The following is a 19,912-nucleotide window of genomic DNA, read 5'->3' on the forward strand; positions in this document are numbered from 1 at the left end:
ATCTAATTTATACAAGTATTTAATGATACGTCGTTGTTTAACTTTGCCACCAAAAATTTCGAAACGAACTTAACCGATTTCCTTCAAACTTTTACGATGCTCTAATTAACGTACGGATGAACATTAAAATTTTTTAACTATCTGTAATATATACACTACTGGCCATTAAAATTGCTACACCACGAAGATGACGTGCTACAGACGCGAAATTTAACCGACAGGAAGAAGATGCTGTGATATGCAAACGATTAGCTTTTCAGAGCATTCACACAAGGTTGGCGCCGGTGGCGACACCTACAACGTGCTGACATGAGGAAAGTGTTCAAACTATTTCTCATACACAAAGAGCAGTTGACCGGCGTTGCCTGGTGAAACGTTGTTGTGATGCCTCATGTAAGGAGAAGAAACGCGTACCATCACGTTTCCGACTTTGATAAAGGTCGGATTGTAGCTTATCGCGATTGCGGTTTATCGTATCGCGACATTGCTGCTCGCGTTAGTCGAGATCCAATGATTGTTAGTAGAATATGGAATCGGTGGGTTCAAGAGGGTAATACGGAACGTTGTGCTGGATCCCAACGGCCTCGTATCACTAGCAGTCGAGATGACAGGCATCTTATCCGCACTGCTGTAACGGATCGTGCAGCCACGTCTCGATCCCTGAGTCAACAAATGGGGACATTTGCAAGACAACAACCATCTGCACGAACAGTGTGGTGTCACCGCCAGACACCACACTTGCTAGGTGGTAGCCTTTAAATCAGCCGCGGTCCGTTAGTATACGTCGGACCCGCGTGTCGCCACTATCAGTGATTGCAGACCGAGCGCCGCCACACGTCAGGTCTAGAGAGACTTCCTAGCACTCGCCCCAGTTGTACAACCGACGTTGCTAGCGATGGTTCACTGACAAAATACGCTCTCATTTGCCGAGACGATAGTTAGCATAGCCTTCAGCTACGTCATTTGCTACGACCTAGCAAGGCGCCATTACCAATTACTATTGATACTGAGAATCATGTACCGTCAAGAGCGACGTTCACCATTAATGGATTAAAGTTAAGTATTCCACCAGCTACGTCCGTTTTTTCTAAATTCTAATTTCCTTGTCCTGTTCCAGACCTCAGGCCAGCCTGCGTGAGCTAAAACGCGTGCCTTTCGGCTTCCTCTAGTAACAGGGTGTTGGCTCTCCTGCCAACCACAACAAACTGTTCGACGACGTTTGCAGCAGCATGGACTGTCAGCTCGGAGACCATGGCTGCGGTTACCCTTGACGCTGCATCACAGACAGGAGCGCCTGCGATGGTGTACTCAACGACGAACCTGTGTGCACAAATGGCAAAACGTCATTTTTTTCGGATGAATCCAGGTTTTGTTTACAGCATCATGATAGTCGCATCCGTGTTTGGCGACATCGCGGTGAACGCACATTGGAAGCGTGTATTCGTCATCGCCATACTGGCATCACCCGGCGTGATGGTATGGGGTGCCATTGGTTACACGTCTCGGTTACCTCTTATTCGCATTGACGGCACTTTGAACAGTGGACGTTACATTTCAGATGCATTACTACCCGTGGCTCTACCCTTCATTCGATCCCTGCGAAACCATTCTTTTCAGCAGGATAATGCACGACCGCATGTTGCAAGTACTGTACGGGCCTTTCTGGATTCAGAAAATGTTCGACTGCTGCCCTGGCCAGCACATTCTCCGGATCTCTCACCAATTGAAAACGTCTAGTCAATGGTATTGTGACGAGCCTGTTACTCGACAAGAGTAACAGGCTCGTCACAATACGCCAGTCACTACTCTTGGTGAACTGTGGTATTGTGTTGAAGCTGCATAGGCAGCTGTTCCTGTACACGCCATCCAAGCTGTGTTTGACTCAATGCCCAGGCGTATCAAGGCCGTTATTACGGCCAGAGGTGGTTGTTCTGGGTACTGATTTCTCAGGATCTATGCGTGAAAATGTAATCACATGTCAGTTCTAGTATAATATATTTGTCCAATGAATACCCGTGTATCATCTGCATTTCTTCTTGGTGTAGCAAATTTAATGGCCAGTAGTGTAATATATGATTGTTCAAATGGCTCTGAGCACATGGGACCTAACTTCTGAGGTCATCAGTCCCCTAGAACTTAGAACTACTTAAACATAACTAACCTAAGGACATCACACACATCCACGCCCAAGGCAGGATTCGAACCTGCAACCGTAGCGGTCGCGCGGTTCCAGACTGTAGCGCCTAGAACCGCTCGGCCACTCCGGCCGCAATATATAATGTAAGGTATAATTTATATAAACGTTCTTTCAAATAATCTCGAAAATTTATTGACGAATGTACTTCAAATTTTTATGCTTTGCTCTAATGTACAATCGTACAGATAGAGGCCACTTAATTTTTCAGTATATGTGATAGGCCTATATATATATATATATATATATATATATATATACCTACCTATACTAATATATGAAGATACGGTGTTTAACGTTGGTAACAAAAGCTTTGGAAAGTACTTGTACCGTTTTCGTGCTACTTCTTCGTCTGTGATGGCCGTAAAGGCATAAATAATGCCTTACTCTATGTCCTCTGGTGTTCTTGGAACATTTGGTAGACAGCATCCTTGACTGCTCCCCACAGAAAAAAAATCCAGCGGTTTAAGGTCCGGAGATCGGGCAGGTCAACTGCCTGGCCCACTACGTCCAGTCCAACTACCACTGTATTTATGGTCCAGAATTAGCGTTCGTTAGGCGTTATGTACCGGGCATACATCAAGCTGATACATGTACATCCTCTGATTCAGGGGTATGGCGTGTGTCTTAAAGATCGTGTGTATTGTCTGCCGTTTTGGTTGACACTTAACATAGAAAGGTCCAATAACGGTATATCCAGTAATCCCGTACCAAACATTGAAGTTCCATGGGTATTGATGCTTTCCGTATAGGGGCCATCGTGGACTGTTGACGGACCAATAATGCATATTTTTCATACTGACAATTCCTTTGTTGGAGAATGGCGCCTCGTCGGTAAAAAGAACACCTGAGAAGAAATTAGGATTAGCCAGAAGCTGTTGCTGAGCCCACTGACAAAACTGAACCCTGTTGTTGAAGTCATTCCACGAAGTTGTTCGTGTAAGTAACATAGTAAGGATAGAATAATTACGTTGCAGAATGCTATGTGCACTTGTTTTCGAGACGCCAACCTCATGCTGAATTCGTCGTGTTCTGACTCCAGGATTCACGGCTACGGCAGCGAGCACCGCGATCTCAGCAGCTTCGTCTGTTCGTGTTCTACGACGACTTCGAGGTCTCGCATCTAAACTTCCCGTTTCAAGTAGACGCGATATGAGACGACCAAATATCCAGCGAGAAGGCGATGGCTTGTCAAGGAATCTCCTGTTATACAGTAGTTGTTCATAACCGGAATTTCGCCCGCCTACAGCAAATTGAAGTACAGGTATGTACAGTAGAGTACAAGATAGACATAGTAACATAATAAGTGATGTTCTCTAACAGAACTGAACATAAATATGCAAGTTGCTAAATTATTTTCTGTCAATGTACTTTGTCTGTAGATTAGCATCATTTGTATCTTATCGTTATGTGTGTACATCATACACCTTTAAACAATAAAAAATTGTATTCACAATGTGCACTACCGCCATGCAGTTACTAAGTTACTCTGATGCACGATTACACTCGTATACAGAATACTGTACGCTAGAACAACAACAAATGTGGTGCGGAGGGGGGGGGGATGAGGCGAAGTGTTGGGGGAGGGGGGGGGGGGCGAGGAATGGAGGAGTACCTGTGTTTACATGAGTCGGAAACCATTTAAAAAATTTAACCTCTACCCCGTATCTCCTACATCTGTGCGATACAGGAAATGTATACCCTCAGCAAGAAGTACCCAATGGTGTTAAAAAATAGTTTGAGACAATTTTTCATTTAACGCACGAGAAGAAAGATATTTTGGGTGAACAAGATAAGTGGGACACCCTGTATATATTGTTGCTGTGGTCCTCAGTCCAGAAATTGGAAATTTGTGGTAAGGACTATGGGACAAAACTGCTGAGCTCATCGGTCTCTAGGCTTATGCACTACTTAATCTAGCTTAAACTAATTTATGCTAAGGACAACACACACACACATGCCCGAGGGAGATCGCGAACTTCCGATGGGGGCAGCCACGTGAACCGTGACAAGACGCCCTAGACCGCACGGCTACCCCACGCGACTACTCAGTCCAGAGACTGGTTTGAGGCAGCTCTCCATGCTACTCTATCCTGTGCAAGCATCTTCATCTCCGGATACTTACTGCAACGTACATCCATCTGAATCTGCTTAGTGTGTTCACCTCTTGGTCTTCCTCTACGATTTTTACCCTCCACACTTCCCTCCAATACTAAATTGGTGATCCCTTGTTGCCTCAGAACGTGCCCCACCAGCCGATCCACTCTTCTAGTCAGGTTATGCCACAAATTCCTATTCTCCCCAATTCTATTCAGTACCTCCTTATTAGATACGTGATCTACCTATCTAATCTTCAGCATTCTTCTGTAGCAGGACATTTCGAAAGCGTCTACTCTCTTTTTGTCTAAACTAGTTATCATCCATGTTTCACTTCCATACATGGCTACACTCCATATAAATGTTTTCAGAAAAGATTTCCTGACACTTAAATCTATACTCGATGTTAACAAATTTCTCTTCTTCAGAAACGCTTTCCTTGCCATTGCCAGTCTACATTTTATATCCTCTCTACTTCGACCATCATCAATCATTTTTCTCCCCAAATAGCAAAACTCCTTTACTACTTTAAGTGTCTCATTTCCTAATCTAATTCCCTCAGCATCACCCGACTTAATTCGACTACATTCCATTATCCTCGTTTTGCTTTTGTTGATGTTCATCCTATATCCTCCTTTCAAGACACTGTCCATTCCGTTCAACTGCTCTTCCACGTCCTTTGCTGTCTCTGATAGAATTACAATGTCATCGCCTAACCTCAAAGTTTTTGTTTCTTCTCCATGGATTTCAATTCATACTCGAAATTTTTCTTTCCTTTATTGCTTGCTCAGTGTTAAGACTGAACTACATCGGAGATGTATCTGATGGAATGACCATGAGAGCAGTTGTTTTTTAATTTTTATTTCTGCGACAGTGATTTTATATCAGCTGGTCTGCCTCGTGTATCGTTATATCCAAATGATTTATGCATGTTAAGCTACATTCAGGTATGTGGTGCTGTTCTAATAGTAATGTGTATAGTTTAACTCATGTAAGCCCTCCCTCTAACCTGTCATGTTATATTCTCACAGATCCGATAGTGGCACCTTTAGTATGTTGAAACGGTCATCTAGCAAACAGTGTTTAAGCGATCTTGGCTTTTGAATTATTTATATAACAGAGTGATCGCCCCATAACACACCATGTGATCACTGTTTCTTTTTCTTCTTTTACCATCCCACGGTTTCGAGGGTCGCCATGGTTAGGTTCGGATTTGGCAACCTTAATGTTAGTGGCCGGTTGCCCTTGCTGCCGCTGCCCTGTACCCCCTGGGAAGGAATTAGTGTACCCCAGCTGTCTGCGTCTAGTGCAATCCATAGAATAGTGTGAATGTGTTAAGATGTCTGCGAGTCGTGTAACTGAGGCGGGACATGGGGACCAGCCCAGTATTCACCTAGGGAATGTGGAAAACTGCCTAAAAACCACATCAAGGCTCGCTGGCACACAGGCCTTCGTCGGTAATCCGCCGGACGGATTCGATTCGGGGCCGGCGCACTTACCCGACTCCTGGAAGCAGCGCATTAGCGCTCTCGGCTAACCCAGCGAGTCATTATGTTTAACTTTGTGCAAAATTCTACCAGGCGGCTTCCTCTTTTATTGCTTAACCCCGGTCCACATTCACCTACTACTTTTCCTTCTCTTCCTTTTACTGCTATCGAATCCCAGTCCCGCATGACTATTACATTTTCGTCTCCCTTAACTATCTCAGCAATTTCTTTAATCTCATCATACATTTCTTCAATCTCTTCATCATCTGCGGAGCTAGTTGGCATATACACTTGTGATAGACGTGGGCTTCGCGTCTATATTGGCTGTAATAGTGCGTTCACTACCCTGTTCGCAATAGGTTATCCGCGTTCCTATTTTTTTTATTCATTATTAAACATGCTCCTGTATTACACTTATTTGAATTTGAATTTATAACCCTGTATTCACCTGACTAGAAGTCTTGTTCCTCCTGCCACCGAACTTCACTAATTCCCACATTATCTGACTTTAACCTATCCATTTCCCTTTTTAAATTTTCTAATCTACCTGCCCTATTAAGGGATTTGCCATTCCACGCTCCGATCCGTAGAACGCCAGTTTTCTTTCTCCTGATAACGACGTCCTCTTGAGTAGTCCCCGCCCGGAGTTCCGAATGGAGGACTATTTTACCTCCGGAATTTTTACCCAAGACGACATCATCATTCAACCAAAGAGCAAAACTGCATGGCCTCGGAGAAAATTACGGCTGTGGTTTCCCCTTGCTTTCAGCTGTTCATAGTACCAGCGCAGCAAGGCTGTTTTGATTGATGTTGCAAGGCCAGATCAGTCAATCATCCAGACTGATGCTCCTGAAGCTGCTGAAATGGCTGCTGCCCCTCTTCAGGAACCACACGTTTGTCTGGTCTCTCAACAGATACCCCTCCGTTAATTTTTTACATTTTACTGTAATAAACGTTTGGACGGTCATATATATATATATATATATATATATATATATATATATATATATATATGAAGGGGAAATGTTGTTAGAAAAATATCGAAAAGTTCTTTACCAATTTACTTCAAATTTTTACACAATACTCTAATAAACATTTAGATGGAAATAGGCTACATAATTTCTATATGAATGATATATACAGGGTGAATCAGAATTGTGCGAACAGTCTCAATTTTGTTTCGTTTTCTGCTCCAAGTTGTTAGTACTCAGGGCTGAGTCAAAATTATGTGAACTTCTATTAAGGCTGCAACCATTCTTCTCTGTTCCAATGTGAGTCTGTCAGCCATGGGTACGGAGAGGAGGAAGGGAGGAAATTGACATAGAGAGGCGGAACGAGGAGACGGGCAGGGAGAGGGGATAGGAGATAGAGATATGGGTGAGGAGGTGATCCACAGAGAGTATCTCATGGAGGAGGGGGGCGGAGGAGAGGGAGACAGACAAAGAGAGCAAAGAGATACGGGAGAGAAGATGGACGGAGAGAGGAGAGAATGAGTTTCGGATGTATAGCCAATTCATATGCTCATTTAGCAACTGCGAAACATTGCCTGGTTCGAAAGTGAGCTATAACGTCACATACAGTGCTAATTTGTTAACATTTTGCAGATGTATTATTACAATATAAATTACATTGTTTACCCAGGGAATGAAAGAAAGAAACACACATATCAGATGCGCATGTTTAGGTATAAAGACCTTCATACATTACATGAAAGGAAAAATGTGTTACTTGAAATTCAGTTGCATACATACGCAATTTCAAAACAGTTTTCCATTTAAGTTCTTATTAGCTTGTTACCAGAAGTTCATACGATTAATTTAATAAAATTTTTCAGTGAAACTGATATAACTACACAAACTGCAAAGTATATTGTGGCACTGTTATTATGAGACTTAAGAGAATTCACACTACTTCCTATTGTGTCCCACGTTAATGATTATTTCAAGATAACGAGTTTAAGGACCAAATATATACTATTTTGACGCTTTTTGCCTCCAGATTGTACAGAAGCTGAAATCCAGGTGCAGAAAATTAAAATGGCAGTTATAAATAAAAGTACTCTTTTATGAAACGCACGCTAAGTGACTTCCGGAAAGAGGCTCATTAAATACACGAGTGAACATCAAATATGAGTATGCACGAATATGGAACGTATTACAGCAGTCACAGAAATCTAATTCCAGAGTACACGAGATAAGACGACGCGATTAGGGGAAGCTGGATATGGAAATACAGCACGAATGATAAAGAAGAGTATAAAGTCATTGGCCTGGATCTTCAAAACACCGGCCTTCAAGCTACAGCAGCCATTATGTCAACAAATATGACCAAACCGTTTAGTCTTAGCGAAATGCTGAAATCGGTTAAGCGGGGATGTACGCAAAACTTTCCAAATTTGTTGACGTCAGATGGTTATGTAGCTTGTTGGAAATGCCGTCTCAAATTTTCAGTGTTTAATTCGTGCTAAGAATGATGCAAAAGCCTTCTTGTTCCAACGAAAGCGTAGTGCTACGCACCCTTTTATACACGACACTGTCCCTGTCTGCGATATTTTATTATTTCCTTCCGTCATAAAAGCGCCTGAAGAGGATATAAAGCTGAGAGTTCGTTTACTGTACAGTTGATAACTACTTATTAAAGAAATGTACACGTGGTAGAACACAAAATTCGAACGAAAGCTTTAATAACCTCATTTGGAAGAGATGCGCAAAGCCAAAGTTTTGTTAATCTACTTTTGTTGAAATTTCCTCGTATGATGATTGTGTGTGCTCAATGATGATAACACTGGCAGAATCAGGACTCCTATGAGACTTCGATGATGCCGGCTGTTTCACTGAAAACCTATTGAAGAAGACTAATAATCTACTTATTGCAAGTGCTGAAATGTCAGCGAAGTATGTTACCAGAAAGACACACCAGACGAATAAAACTAGCAAAAAGAGCTTCATGAAGACCAAGGAACCCAAATATATGGCTATGACCAGCATTAACGTACTTATTTATGGCATCAATGTTAATAAAATCTTCTTTTTGCGTTTCCCGCAACTGTAATTTCTCAGTTTAAAAGCAACTTTTCTGCTTATACTCCTTGGGAAAAAGGTGAAATATGCTGCTGACTATACATACTGTAACATGACTTCGTGTAGCATAAAATTTTTCAAAGCGCATTGCCGCCAAATTTATTAAACTATTTGAGAAATAAAAACTGCTATGTCTCATAAAAATAAATTAAAAATTTTGATACGGTTTTAAGACCGACATTCGAAAACAAGTACACAGATTTATTTATCTACTTACTGAGAATAACTGCCACATTGTGAAAGTGATACAAAATGAAAGTAACCTTTGATAAATTGCTCCCCAAATGATAATGTGTGTTCTAAAAGTATCCAGTAGCGTCCTGATAAAATTATCTGACAAAAGAAACTTAAAAATTTCCTGATTATAACCAATAACATTATGACAACATTTGCTAAATTTGGTTCAGGTAGTTCTTAAACAGCAGAAGATACATTAACTTATACTCACCCGTGTGATTTCTCAACGCCATCGCGTCGGTGTGTTGAAGCATTACACAAACGCAGCAATTGCCTGCGGGGCAGAGGATACAGAAACCGTTGTAATTGAAGAACAGATAAACCGCCACAGGTCGCTCATCATATGCGAGCATCGTCAGGTATTCATTGCCCTGATGGCAACGCGTTAGAGGTTTACGGCACCACTCGGCACCATCGTCAACACGAAGCTGCCACCAGGGTAATGAATATCTGAGTACGAATATGCTCGCTTGTGAAGAGCGTAACTGGTCAATAAATACACGTGCTATGGTGGTCTATCTGTACGTTAATATTACAGTATGTTAGTATGCGGGAAAAATGCTGTGCATATCTGTCGCAAATGTATTACAGAGAATGGGTGACAGTAATGACCCTTGTGGCAAAGATTTACTTGTTCTTCCGGGGACCATTGATCTGTGTTTAACTATAAATTTACATAAAACTTTATCATCTTCTTTGCCAGTGTGGATAGACTGACATCGTCATAAGCAAGATCTGAATCCGCATAATATCCAACTAGATGGATTTACTTTTACTTTACAGGTATCAGTTATCACATTATAAGGTTTCACTAGGACCATGTCCTTTTCTGAATCTCAGCTGCGGCTTTGGAAATATGTTTCCGTGTTCACAGCACTATTCCAGTTTGTGTTTTACTGTCTTTTCACGTGTTTTAATGGACAAGAGGAAAGAGTTGTAGGTCTGTATGCTCTTGTCTTGGAGAAGTTTTCCTGGTTTCTATTTTGGGTTAATCCTTACTGTTTTCAGTTTATCCAAAGTTTTCTCCCTCCAAAATTCATTTAATATTTTACACAGTAATTCACTTCGTTTAACACTCATAATACCAAGGGTTTTGAAAGTTTATAATCCAGTTAGTTTTTTATATTTTAAAGTTTTGGGAAAACTTTTATTATTTTTACTGAATTCTTTTACCTGATTGCAAAAAGTTTTTTAAATTTTTCAGTTAAATATAACCCAAAAATTTAAGTCTTAGCACCAGAATCTCCCTTCTCAACGAACGTCGTTTTCATTATTATCAGAGTCAGGACCTTACTTACACATCAACATTTCCTTAAAATGTACGGAGAGACAAGAAGTTAACAACAGTTAACGAAATTTTCATTTAAAACAGCATAGTTGGTAGTACACGTTATTGAACGGACCTTGATGTTGCTGAGATTGTGCTAAATGATGTTTTCAGATTCTGGACCCTACTGTCGCATTAGGACCTCTCTAAAAGTTTTGTTGTTAATATGAGTTAACAATAATTAGCGAATTTTAGTTTTTAGTTCTTATATAATGTGGGCATAAAGTACCCCTCTGCCTCTCGATTGGTAATGCGCCTTATGGGAAATATTTTGGTATTGCTAGAGTTACGAACTAGGTGGTAAGGCATTGGGTGACGAATATAATCTGGTCCCGGCGCTGTATATTTTCAGGCGATAGAGCACTGTTTGATTTTACAAAGAAATACTCATTAATGAAAAATGCTGTTGTTCGTCTTGAGCCTCGAGTAGTAATATCTGCTGTGGGTTAGAGGAAATTTATTAAAGACACTCATCGGGGAGAGCGGATGAAGAGTAATGTACAGGTTGTTATCCAGTGAGTAACTTTTTTTTTCAATGGCTCAAGACGCTCTTCTACCAGCAACGCATATTTTTCATTTCACCAAACAAGCAAACGTATGGTATCTATTCGGAAACATGAAAGGCTTATTTTCAGGAATCCTCTGTTGCTGCTCTCTCACTATGGGGCTACGTTCTTATATTCGTCGGTAGCATTCAGAATATCCTTAATCTCTTGTTCGCACCAGTCAGATTTCTTAATTTTCAAGTTGTAAGATGGCTAAACAACTATATTTTCGCATCAGTTACTTGACTTGTCGTTATTATGTGGACATTATGAACTGAGTGGTTCTTGTACGACATTCCGCGTAAATTTTACACGAAAATTAGATGACGAAAACCTCATAGCCACTGCATTGTACTTTACGTTTATGTATCCTCACAGGTGACTCATCAGTTAGTAGGACCATACTGTTTTCGATTGAGATTTCTGTTATTAATCTCCCCAATCTGTATTTATGTACTTAGTGGTATGCTTCATAAGTCCCATTATTAGGCTGACCAAATTTCGAAGAGAAAAAATCGGGGCACTTGTGTTTACTCTTAACTTCATTACTACACTTATGCTTACCTTTCTTGTCAATTATCATGACATTCTGAAGTAGGTCTATGATGATGCAGCACCTGAAAAACCCATAGCAAGAAACTATCTTCATTTCGTGAGCTGGAAAGGAAAATGTAGCTACATTGCACATAAATAAATTTCCTTTATTCAAAAATAAAAAAGACTGATACATACTTTTTTATTTTAGTAGCCTGGATATATTTTCTTCAGTGTTTAGTCACTTACTATTTTAAGTAGGTACAACGCGTTAATTCTAAAAACTACGTAATGTTACTAATCAGTAATCACATACAAATTATACAGTTCATCCAAAAACTTAAGACCTACTTTGGCTGCGTACTGTTAGCGCAAGAGTGCATACATGCCAAACAATATTCAGTATGCACTGGTAACACATAACGCGTCGCTCACATTCTTCACAAAATCAGCTTCCCATTTGCTGCAGTGCCTTTGGAATAAGTGTTATAAGTGATACTCCTTTATGCTTCTTTTCGTTAAGGTTTTACTTGTCTCGAGTGGAAGGTCGACGAATCATAGGTGGGGGAAGGTAATAACTGCTTTTCTTAACAATATATAAGTATCTCTTACTTTTCTTTCTTTCTTTACTTTCTTTAGGGCCTTTTTTTTTTTTTTTGAGTCCTCAGTCTTCTGACTGGTTTGATGCGGCAACGAATTCCTCTCATATCAGAGTAACGCTTCCAGCATACGTCCTCAGTTATTTGCTGAATTTATTTCAGATTCTGTTTTCCTCTACAGTTTTTATCCACTACAGCTTCCTTTAGAACCATGAAGTTATTCACAAATGTCTTAACAGATGTCCTACCATCCTGTCCCTTCTTGTGAGTGTTTTCCACATATTCTTTTCCTCGCCTATTCTTAGGAGAACCTCATTTCTTACCTTATCAGTCCTTCTAATTTTCAACACTCTTCTGTAGCACCACATCTCAAATGCTTCGATTCTCTTCTTTTCCGGTTTATGTTTCGCTACCGTACAACGCTGAGCTCCAAACGCACATACTAAGAAATTTCTTCCTCAAACTAAAGTCTATGTTGGTCCTAGTAGACTTTTCTTGCCCGGGAATGCCCTTTTTGCCAGTGCTAGTATGCTTTTCATATACTCCTAGCTCCGTCCGTCACTCGTTATTTTGCCGCCTAGGTAGCAGAATTCCTCAACTTCACAACTTTTTGATGATCAATCTTGGTGTTAAGTGTCTTCCTATTCTCATTAGTTGCATTTATTGATGTTAATTGGTTTATTTTCTTTCCCATACCTATTACTTTCCCTCACACTGCTGCTCTTTGCCAGGCTACGATTAGAATCGTTTTTCCCCGTTGCTAATTGCTGTTTTTGTTTACTTGCTTAAATCACCATAGTTGACACATGTGTCACCCACGTGGGAGGGTGGTCCTTTGTTAACTAAATCTGTATTGTGTTAATCATGTTCTGTTGAAGTAAGCTTGTTGTTATAGACTGTATTACTACCATTTAAAAGCAGAAATTTTTAACCACTGGAGCAGACGTTCACGATGCGAAATAAATAAATAAATAAAAGGAATAAAAAATAACAAACTCATGACGACGACGCTCTGCACGTTTTGAAACCGTTCTGTACTCGTAAAAACTCCTAAATACCAGTACATAAAATAGACCGGCGGTTATAAAACGTGTTGCGTCATGAAGCGTCGCGTATCAAATTTAATGGAGATGTTTATCACATTAAATGATTAATCTTACTTTCAGTTAGGAAGTTATGTCCTTCATTAGCTTGATTATGACGTGTCGCTGCAAGGGAACGACACACGCTAGTATTCGTTGTGGCTTGGAAACAAACAGTTTCCGAAAGTCATATTCAAAAAAATTTTCCCATGCTCGAAAATACGCGGTCTCAGTTGATGAAGATTGCTCGTTGGAGGCGTAATAGTATACATCTTCTTATTGTAACCCATAAATTCTCCATGAATGAGGAATGAGGGGCCCCGCTGGGGTGAAAACCCTTAGGGAGTTCCTGAGTTAAATGCCATCGATTCAAGAGTTGGCCGCCAGGTGGCAGGTTTGTATTACTGTAACTTATAGTGACACAAAATTTCGCCCCAGCAAGTGTCTCCAGAGATCAGAAAATGAGGTAAGTCTGTTTTTTAAAGTTTGCATGCAACTTTTATTTGAACATTGTGTAATGTAGAGTCTGAAAAGAAAAATCAACGATTTACTCGTTGACAATATTGCATTTAAACTTCACTTTCGCGTGGAAATAATTTTTCCGGTTGGCCCCGAAAATTAACAACATTACATTTGCAGAAAATAGTGAAATAGGGCATATCCCCGTAGGTATTCTGGGGTAAATTCCAGTAGCTCCAACAATGTCACGACAATTCTTTGATGCCAATCCCTTCCCCCCCCCCCTCCCCCCTCCCCCCTCCCCCCCAACGCACACACGCGTTAGACGACTTTCAGCACGCACTGCGTGATGTCCCACATATAGATATAATTCCGCTGTCTTAGAGATTTAGGTAAAACTTTCCTTTAAAGCATTGAAATCTGTTCCTCTAACGTCGACGGCCAATGAAGAACGAATGCATTGGAAAAGAGAAGCTTGCTACTGTGAAGGAAAGACATGCCAAAGAATGAAAACATACTGGAGTAGAAACAAAACGACATAAGCTAGATTTTATTAAAAAAAGAAAACAGATCAAACAGCTAACTGATTATTCTTCAGAGTCAAATTCTGACAGTGGGTCAGATATAGATATGGACTTACTATTTGGCGAAGAAGTGTCAACGGAAGAAGAACAAGAGCCTAGGCCTTGAAGGGAGAATCAGAGAACCTAACAAAGTATGCTTACTAGGTATCTAGATAGCTTAGCGTCAGTAATGGACTCTTTCAGGTTACCCTACTAATCCTCCTTTCTTGGAGAAAAAAATAAAATTGTTGTACGAGTATTTTTGAGTTTTATGTTCAAATTTACGAGACATTTCAGTTCAGTACTGTGTTGTGTAACTTGGCTACGATACAACGATGTGGCAAACGATTATTTTAAACGTTTGTATTATGCAGACATCCATTTCTATCCCTGTTTATCTCAAATAGGGCAAATACCCATTTGAGGCTTTACCTCTTTTTGTGGGGTAAAACCCAACAATTCCTATTTTAGCTAAATTGTAAATTTCGCTATAATTAATAATCAAATAGAGCTGGAATTTAGATAGGTTATAGGTAACATCCCAGCCTATGACTTCAACTTGATATGGCGGTAAAATCTATTCATCAATGACCACAATATTAGAAAAACTGAAAATTGACGAGCTTTATCTCCATCTACCCTACATTTGTCAAGATATTTGTGGTGTGATCTGCAGTATTGGTGTGTTGCGATATCCTGCTAAAATAGGCCATTTGCTAGTTGCCACATACTGGTGAACTTTGAGCCTCCATTCAGCGATTACCGAATCAGTCCACTTGCCATTTCTACCAGCTCCCTACACAATGGTTCTGGGTATTGGAGAGGTATGGGCCATTCAGCAGGTCGTCTATTGACACATTGGCGTTGATCTGACCAACATAAACAGAAGCGAGACTCGTCGCTGAACATCAGAGAATGTGAAGTCAGTGTCCCAGCTGGCTGCGGCTCTGTGCCTTGATATAAGTCTGTGTTGTCTGTGATAAGCAACAGATGACAGCTGGAGATCTCAACCCTGCATCCTGCGATATTCTCATGGTACAGTCTTGAATTTTCTATTCTTGCCCCGCTGCTGCCCCGAATCCATTTGGTCGCAATTCGTCCCGCAGTCGTTGCAGTACAGCGTACGGTCTGAGTGATCAGTTGGTATGATATTCTCATGTCCCTCATGCCAATGATTCGACCTTTCTCAAAGTTTCGCGCATATTTTCTGGGCATGCTGTGTTGCGATCTCCAGCTAAAAAAATCCAGTTGCGTTTGACACATCCAGTAACCATCGCATACCCACACCATTCTTCGTCTGTAGGAGCGGCTCATTCTGTACTGAACGTAAGTTTGCATAAATATGACATTTTAATCGACACATCACGCAGGCTTAGAAATGTCGGAGTATCTGTTTGCTAGCATTCTGTCAACAGTTCACGCTGTAACACACTACATTTATGTAATCTTAAAAGATTTCAAGTTTCTCGATTGCTGTACCTTCATCATGACGATGTCACTCTTCTCCAAGCAGCAAGGGTTCTCCATAAGATCCCAAATGCTAAACTTCCAACAGTTCGCGACACAACTATTTTCAGCAGTAGGAATTCAGAGTATTATGTTTGAACGATTATTCGATCATCGCAGTTTCCTTCTCTTATTTTACATACATATTAGGGTAGATGGTAAAATCGTTTATCGGGTCTTTCCATTTGGTCTTCAGTTGCCCTATGTTCCTTCGGATTAGCTTTTTATAATAATAAAACATCGTCGATTAATTGTCGTTCTTCTTTTTGATTAAATTTTCTTGGCAGAGGTTGCTCTTATTTCATGGTTCTTATTCTCTTACGGTTACATTCGTCAACGTGTATCAGAAAACCTTGGTACCTTGTATACGGGATACGTCGTGTTTTCATTTAGGTTAGACCTACAGAGACTGTAAAACGATAATCTAAATAACAAGATGACGTATTAATCACATTTGCTTTCTACTCTCACGTTTGATTTTTTCGTAACCGTGTCCCACTTCCATACAGAACTGCTGTTGTCCGCAATATTTATAAAATTTTAGTACTGTGTTTTTTAATAAATTAACTTATATACTCATGTCATGATTATAAAATATTGACAGAGGCAATGTGTTCTATGTTTTACTGCATTTTCGGAATTCACTGAATTTCGTAATTAACATTACAGTGATAATGTCGTTTTGAAAAATATGGAGAGTAATGTAAATTGTAAAACCTAGAGTATCAGTTCAAACAGATCATCCCTAACATGCATCAAAGCCTGGAACACATTTCCTTGGTCAATATCTCATAATCACTACATGATTAAATTAAATACATTTATAAAAAATCGGCAATAAAACTTTATAAAGGAATTGCATACATAGTGTTAGTCACGATCGAAGTGAGACGTGGATGAAAAGAAAATAAAGTGTGAATATAAAAAGTGACTGGTTAACGCGTCAATTAAAATATTTAATCATCTTTCGTCTTTTAGTGCACATATATGATGTACATGAAGAAAATCAATTGACCAAGGAAAAACCACAAGTTCCAGTTAACGTGACAGAATAACTTTCTGTTTTCCAAATATTAAAGTAATCACAGGTACAAAACAGTTGTAACAGTTGCACGTTCTCATACGATACAGTACACGGCCAGTGGAGCACCCTGTTTCATACAGACCAACAATGCGATTCCGTTACGACGCATGCGACTCCATGTTATTGAGTCGAGCGGCACACCGCAGCATACCGTTACCTGAGGACCCTTGACCCACGTCCATTTGTACTCCCTCTAGAGCTTATTATTGACCTTTACGTGTAATGTTGTTTGGTAGGGTGTGCCTTTTGCATCTCGTATTCCGGTGTCCCCATGTCCTTCTACATTTGCCCAGTGATGCGATTTGTAGTTATAATCTAGGTGACGGCAATTGTCTACTTGTGAGAACACCAATGTGTGGTACATTACATTATATACGTGTAATTCGTGTTAGTTTGCTGATGCGCAGTTGATTTCGTTACCTTAAGGTCCTCCACGAACGAACATTAGTACAGCGGACTCAAATTTCTTTTCCATCCTCCTACTCCTGTCCCTCTGCTCCTTTGCAGTTGTCCCCTGAAGAAACGCATTTTCGTATACACTTATTACGTTCATCTAATTGCAGAAAATAGCGGATGGCAAAATGTCTGAATATCCGGCTCTTGCCTGAATTACAATACTCATCATATCGACGACCAAACAGTGTCTTACAGATGTATTCAGATGAACATCTACAACAGTGGAAAAGGACAACAAACGATATTATTGTTACCACGGCTGGCAGCTCACAGAGCATATACTAAAATGGTGGGAAGTAAGCTCTACGTCGCTGTAGTATAAGTAACCTGACAAAATAAGATATACTTTCCTATGGAATCTATGCAAAAAAAACAATAAACAAGTAACAGTAGGCATTATCTAATAGAAAATCTTTGCAAAATTGAATATTACACTATATCTTGACTTGGAAGAACGAACTTGAGAAAGAGATTCAATATGTCATACTGAAAAACTATTCATTACAATGCACAAGTACTCCTATTAAGATTAAACTTTAAACTTGACTTAGCAAAGTACGTTAAACTGTTTCTACACTCCTGGAAAATGAAAAACGATCACCATGAATTCGTCGCCGCAGCAGGGGGAAATTTTATCGACACATTCTTGAGGAGGTATACAACACACGATTACACAGACAGAGCCACACGCACGTGAGTACAGTCAACAGAGCGAGCGCAATGCCAGCGCTAGTACTGTGTATACCCTAATTTTGCAGCAATGCAGGCTGCAATTCTCCCACTGAGACTATCGTAGAGGTGCTGAATGTAGTCTTGCGGAATGGCCTGGGGTGCAATTGCCGCCTGGTGCCTCAGTTGGTGCCTCAGCAGACCACGCAAGTTGACGTTTCATCCGGTCCCAAACATGCTCAATGGGGGACAGATCCGGGGATCGTGCTGGCCAGTTTGGTTGGCGTACATCTTCAAGAGCACATTGGGTGGAATGGGATACATGTAGAAGTGCGTTGTCCTGCTGGAAAAGCACATAACCTTGCCGGTCCATGAACGGTAGCATAATGGGTTGGATGATGGTTTGAATGTACCGTGTACTGTTCAATGTTCCCTCGACAATCATTATGGGAGTGCGGCCAGTGTAGTATACTGCTCCCCACACCATGATGCCTGGTGTTGGCCCTTTGTGCCTTTGTCATATACGCTCCTGATTTTAGCGCTCACTTGCACGTCGCCACACACGCGTACGACCATCATTGGCATCAAGGCAAAGTGACTCTCATCACTGAAGACCCAGAAAATATTAGATACAGGCTCCCAGGTAGATGCTATTTTTCTTGACTTCCGGAAGGCGTTCGATACAGTTCCGCACTGTCGCCTGATAAACAAAGTAAGAGCCTACGGAATATCAGACCAGCTGTGTGGCTGGATTGAAGAGTTTTTAGCAAAACAGAACACAGCATGTTGTTATCAATGGAGAGACGTCTACAGACGTTAAAGTAACCTCTAGCGTGCCACAGGGGAGTGTTATGGGACCATTGCTTTTCACAATATATATAAATGACCTAGTAGATAGTGTCGGAAGTTCCATGCGGCTTTTCGCGGATGATGCTGTAGTATACAGATAAGTTGCAGCATTAGAAAATTGTAGCGAAATGCAGGAAGATCTGCAGCGGATAGGCACTTGGTGCAGGGAGTGGCAACTGACCCTTAACATAGACAAATGTAATGTATTGCGAATACATAGAAAGAAGGATCCTTTATTGTATGATTATATGATAGCGGAACAAACACTGGTAGCAGTTACTTCTGTAAAATATCTGGGAGTATGCGTGCGGAACGATTTGAAGTGGAATGATCATATAAAATTAATTGTTGGTAAGGCGGGTACCAGGTTGAGATTCATTGGGAGAGTGCTTAGAAAATGTAGTCCATCAACAAAGGAGGTGGCTTACAAAACACTCGTTCGACCTATACTTGAGTATTGCTCATCAGTGTGGGATCCGTACCAGATCGGTCTGACGGAGGAGATAGAGAAGATCCAAAGAAGAGCGGCGCGTTTCGTCACAGGGTTATTTGGTAACCGTGATAGTGTTACGGAGATGTTTAATAAACTCAAGTGGCAGACTCTGCAAGAGAGGCGCTCTGCATCGCGGTGTAGCTTGCTCGCCAGGTTTCGAGAGGGTGCGTTTCTGGATGAGGTATCGAATATATTGCTTCCCCCTACTTATACCTCCCGAGGAGATCACGAATGTAAAATTAGAGAGATTAGAGCGCGCACGGATGCTTTCAGACAGTCGTTCTTCCCGCGAACCATACGCGACTGGAACAGGAAAGGGAGGTAATGACAGTGGCACGTAAAGTGCCCTCCGCCACACACCGTTGGGTGGCTTGCGGAGTATCGATGTAGATGTAGATGTAGAAGACGACAAATCTCCATTCGTCCTGTCCACAGCTCGTGGTCTTCTGGTTAGCGTCGCTGCCTCTGGATCACGGGGTCCTGGGCTAGATTACTGGCCGGGTTGGAGATTTTCGCTGCCCGGGGACAGGGTGTCTGTGTTGTCCTCATCATTTCATCATCACTCGTGAATGTCGGTACATTGGACTGTGTAAAGATTGGAACTTTATACGGGCGCCGAAGACCACGCAGTTGAGCGCCCCACAAATCAAT

This window comes from Schistocerca americana, chromosome 1 (assembly GCF_021461395.2).
Source record: "Schistocerca americana isolate TAMUIC-IGC-003095 chromosome 1, iqSchAmer2.1, whole genome shotgun sequence".
Classification (NCBI taxonomy): Eukaryota; Metazoa; Arthropoda; class Insecta; order Orthoptera; family Acrididae; genus Schistocerca; species Schistocerca americana.